Raw genomic sequence first — 6,002 nt, 5'->3', positions numbered from 1 at the left:
CCGGTTTGTACGAAATATAGTCTGTCCAAAATTACGTTCATTTAGATCTATATAATGTGCTGAGTACCTGAACTATGTATAATAAAGTCATTATCTACAAGGTGTAACCATGAATGGCATGGTTCTTGTGATCCGGTGCTCGTCATTTACTTAAACAAGCCGGCGAAAGAATACCACTGAGAGGATATAAAAGTCGAAATGACACATATTCGTACATCGGTTTTGACAGTGAGGGGTTAGGGGCTCTTATCCTAAATTCTTTGGCACATACAAAAGTAACACAATACACATCCAGTTGTCAGTGGAATATGTATCATTTCAATTTTATGACGGTCAAGACATACACAAAATAATGATAAAATAGACAATGATAACTGTTTTTACAGGTAATGTCTAGCACAGGACCATGTAACTATAATAATAACAAACTCTCGTCTACGAGTTTTTTTGCAAATTTGTTTTGTTTTCATCATCATTATTATTATTATTATTATTATTATTATTATTATTATTATTATTATTATTATTATTATTATGTGTGTGTCTAGTCACCCCATCTGTTATGAGCAATCGTTTGATTTTATTGACCCAATATACATTATAGTAACGCAAATATACAAAACGCAAAAGATATGTCAAAAGACAAAACTATAAAACATATTGTTAATTTGATAAACATATATCTATGAATATAAATTACATATCTATTCTAAAATCGGTTTCGCAGAAAGTGAACTCGAAAAAATGGGGAAGAATGCTCTTGCGGAACATACACCCAGAAATATGGACCTTCCTTCCCACGTCTACCTAAAACCTGCATCACTTCATAGGCTTTCCTTCCACGTCTACCTAGACCTGCATCACTTCATATGATTTCCTTCCACATCTACCTAGACCTGCATCACTAGATAGGCTTTCCTCCCACGTCTATCTAGACCCGTATCACTTCATAGACCTTCCTCCCACGTCTATCTAGACCTGCGTCACTTGATAGGCTTTCCTCCAACGTCTACCTAGACCTGCATCACTTAACAGGCCTTCCCCCACGTCTACCTAGACCTGCATCACTTAACATGCTTTCCTCCAACGTCTACCTAGACCTGCGTCACTTGATAGGCTTTCCTCCAACGTCTACCTAGACCTGCATCACTTAACATGCTTTCCTCCAACGTCTACCTAGACCTGCATCACTTAACAGGCTTTCCTCCAACGTCTACCTAGACCTGCATCACTTCATAGGCCTTCCTCCCACCTCTATCTAGACCTGCATCACTTAACATGCTTTCCCCCAGGTCTACCTAGATCCGCATCACTTCATAGGCTTTCCTTCCACGTCTACCTAGACCTGCATCACTTCATATGATTTCCTTCCACATCTACCTAGACCTGCATCACTAGATAGGCTTTCCTCCCACGTCTACCTAGACCTGCATCACTTGATAGGCTTTCCTCCAACGTCTGTCTAGACCCGCATCGCTTCATAGACCTTCCCCCCACGTCTACCTAGACCTGCATAACTTCATAGGCTTTCCTTCCACGTCTACCTAGACCTGCATCACTTGATAGGCTTTCCTCCCACGTCTATCTAGACCTGCGTCACTTGATAGGCTTTCCTCCAACGTCTACCTAGACCTGCATCACTTGATAGGCCTTCCCCCCCCCCCCCCCCCCCCCACGTCTACCTAGACCTGCATCACTTAACATGCTTTCCTCCAACGTCTACCTAGACCTGCGTCACTTGATAGGCTTTCCTCCAACGTCTACCTAGACCTGCATCACTTAACATGCTTTCCTCCAACGTCTACCTGGACCCGCATCACTTGATAGACATTCCCCCCACGTCTACCTGGACCTGCATCACTTTATAGGCCTTCCTCCCACGTCTACCTGGACCCGCATCACTTGATAGACCTTCCTCCCACGTCTACCTGGACCCGCATCACTTGATAGACATTCCCCCCACGTCTACCTGGACCTGCATCACTTTATAGGCCTTCCTCCCACGTCTACCTAGATCCGCATCACTTAAGAGTTTCCTATACTTGGACCACTGATTTCTAACGTCTTTATTAATGATATATTTTACTGTTTGGATACGTTAACTCTGAAAATTACTCGGATGACAACACGCTATCATACTCTCATACTCGCCATTCTTGTGTACACTTGAACTGTACGGTGCAACCACCCTAAGATGCTTAGGCAGCAGCGGCGAGCCAGAAGAGGTGAATTGAGGTGAAATTTGGTTTAACGTCGCGTCCAAGATTATTGCACTTATATAGCGACGTGCATGCACGCGTGTGTGTGTGTGTGTGTGTGTGTGTGTGTGTGTGTGTGCCTGCTTGTACTAGTCCGGACTGATGCCGGTTTACAGTGCTAGCTCACTGAGATACCATGCCGCAGTTTAACATGAATACCCAACCCAGACACAGTATACTGACTCCGAGCCGACCAGTCCTTGTTTTAGCCCCTTAATGCCGAGCGCCAGACAGGGTAACAACAAGTACCATCTTTTAACGTCTTTTGGTATGACGCGGCCGGGGATCGAACCTTCCGCTCTCCGGGCGGAAGCTCTACCACTAGATCACGGAGGTGGTCCGCGAGCCAGAAGAAGGGCCATATGCCTTGAGATAAGAACCCAGCCATATCTTCAAAATTTCAGTATCGGAGGTACACATGTCTCTTGCAATGAGAGTGTTACTCTTTTTGTGAAGATCCGAGTTAGAATAGGTCCTCAGTAACCCATGCTTGCCGTATACGGCGACTATGCTTGTGAGAGGCGACTAACGGGATCGGGTGGTCAAGCTCGCTGACTTGGTTGATTTGTCAATGTATCCTAATTGCGTGGATCGATGCTCATGATGTCAATCACTGGATTGTCTGGTCCACACTTGATCATTTACAAACCGCCGTCACATAGCTGGAATATTGCTGAGTGTCCCGTTAGTCGAATCGTACAAGCATCGTCGCCTTTTACGACAAGAATGGCTTGCTGAAGATTCCTTGACTGAATCGTGTTGAGAGTTCCCATATCATCCCTTGTGATCGAGTACGACAGGCGATCCTTCCACAAGGGATGTGAAGGCATTCTCTTTGAAAGAATATTTTCTCACGATTTGAAGTTAGTATTAATGTTTACCATACCCTGTTTATATGTAATCATAACACGGAACTGCAACTAATTTCAGCTAATACTTAATCCGCTGACATTTCAAAACGACAGTCATCTGCCATTACCACGAAATAATGTCCACCAATTAGAACCCACGTTTTTGCGTGTACCCCTCTTATTGTCTTAGATTTAACATCACTGAACAGGTTTTAGCTTAGATGCTTCAAACTCTAGAAAAAAGGAAAACGCTACACTGAAACGATGTTTGCAAACAAACCTCTGGCAGGGGAACGCGTTCACATTCCTTGTACACGATCACAGGGGTGCATTTATATGCACTTGATCAGCATATGCTGAGGACTCTATCTCCAATTCTAGTATTTATTTTATATTTTATCTTCTATCCAACCCCACGTACCTCCCTCGTAGTCTGTTCGTTATTTCATGCTCTGTGTGTACATTCCTTTTCTTGTTTTGATTTCTGTTTTGTGCATTTTGAAAACTGCTAATAGCTTAATAGCTTATGTTCTTTTGCTATCCGGCGTTAAATAAAGCTTCTTGTAGCTAACAGTCCCGTGTTTCGGTGTGTCATCGTATCCCGAAGGCTTCATGCTGTCAGTGACTTGACTGACCAAACGTCGGCTATTTACAGACATCCGTGATCTATTATACTGAGGTATTCACTCACGTACTCGTGACGTCACGGGCGATTGATGCGACACTGGGGATCAACTCGTTGATTTTGACGATACACCATAATGTGACCAGATAAATAAAACGCCAACTCTGTGTTTTAGCGCACATTTGACAGGAATGTAAGCAGGGATTTTATGAAGAAGCTATAAAGATGAACGTTGTACCGGAACTGAGGTCACACGGCACTGGGTCTATCGATAAGTGTGAAATTTAATAACGATTGTTATATTTCGTGGTAAAAAAAATCTAAAGTGCAGACATTGCAAAATGTTCATAATACATTGACAGTTGAACATCGTAACATGGCATTAATTATTCATGACAATGTGCAGGGATGAACGTCTGTGATAGTTCAATATGGCCAACTTCGTAAATCACTAATTTGAATGTTCAGATGGAACGGGTCGCCAAGTCACCATCCATGCAGAGTTGCAATACCTTGATTTTGCCTGAATCATGGATTTATGAATTTATGGATTGTCCCTCGTTTCGAAAAACCAAGCTTGGTGATGCAGTTTTAATTTTTAACTTAAGGGCTCTTTACTTAAATGCCATTTTCTAAGAGCTTCTAAGCAAAGTACACCAGAAATTACAGTATCATCCTCAATTGAGCATATTTAACCTTCGAATGCATTTTATATTCCCTAAGGATATTCTGGGTTAAAACAGATCCCCCGTAGCCTGTAATTGTACAAGATAACTTGGTCAGGCTCGGTGCCATGGTTGATTGTGTGTCATCGTACCCAGACGGTATGGGTCTTTGCTCATGACATCACTCACTGGATGGTCTGCTAAATTACACGTCGCCGTCATATGCTGGGATATTGACGAGTGCGGTGTTAAACAACAAACATTAAACAGAAGGAGCTAAAGCCTAACTCTATAGTGTGCCCCTGGCTATTCCCACTTCAAACAGGAACTAACTGATCCCCATCGAAAGTGTGTCACTCGGTGGGGGGGGAGGAGCTTAATCTGTTAAAGGTCAAAGGGAGATAACTCCATCAACGACTTTTATGCACTCATCTCAGTGGAAACGGCTGCGGTATCATGGGCGGCACACCGTCAATTTCAGTTTAATTCGTGTCCACTCGGCTTAATCCATAACCAACATAATAAATCAGTGCAGCCCATGGGATTTGAGAAGCCATGCGGTTGATCCATTCGACAAACCTCAGCAGAATGGCCGATCGAGTTCAGCGTGCCGTTGATGGTCAAAGGGAAGTAACTGTAAATCCTTCCTTGTTACCATTTACTTAGACTGGTTCCTGGATCCGCCGTTTGGTGTCGCTGCTCTTGGTGCCGTCCAGTCTGTCGCAGGAACAGGAACCAGTCTAACCATTCGTTAAACAGAGTTACCTCCCCTGTGGACAAGGGACATAACTCTTTATTAGTTGTACATGGTTAGCTCCCTTTGATTGAGGTCGCACGCAGTGCGTGAAGTTTATAAAGAGATTCTGTGTGGAGTTCAGGGAAGGGAGTTAACTCTTATAAACATGATTACTTCCCCTTGACCAAGACCGAATCAAGCTCTTTCCCAGCGCATGACACCTTCGTTACTCGGGCTATCGCTGTGAGGAGCTTGAAACCGAATAACTTGAGTATTGACACGATTACCTCCCTTTGACCATAAATGAAACCTTGTTAACTCGTAAGGACGAGAATATATGGATGTCAGCTTCCATATTATGAGGAACACAACGTTTCGGAGTATATGCTTCACCTGATTACAGAGTAAGCATATACTCCGAAACGTTGTGTTCCTCATAATAAAGAAGTTGAAATCCATATATTATCTTCCTCATGTGTATCACTTCTGAATGCGATCGACTTCGTGGACTAGTGGTAGAGCGGCCGCCCGGAGAACGGAAGGTCCGGCGTTCGATCCCCGGCCGCGTCATACCAAATGACGTTAAAAGATGGTACTTGTTGTTACCCTGTCTGGCGCTCGGTTTTAAGGGGTTAAAACAAGGACTGGTCGGCTCGTAGTCAGTATACTGTGTCTGAGTGGGTTATCCATGTTAAACTGCGGTATGGTATATCAGTGGGTCAGCCCTATAAGATCCTATAAATCGGCATCAGTCCGGACAAGTACAGGCATCCACACATAGACACACACACGTTGCAGGTTGCTATATAAGTGCAGTATAGTCATGGACGCGACTTTAAACACTATTTCACCTCACCTCACTTTCAA

This window comes from Haliotis cracherodii, unplaced genomic scaffold (genome assembly GCF_022045235.1).
Source record: "Haliotis cracherodii isolate W230 unplaced genomic scaffold, xgHalCrac1.p SCAF_18, whole genome shotgun sequence".
Lineage (NCBI taxonomy): Eukaryota > Metazoa > Mollusca > Gastropoda > Lepetellida > Haliotidae > Haliotis > Haliotis cracherodii.
Note: the sequence above shows the minus strand (reverse complement) of the source record.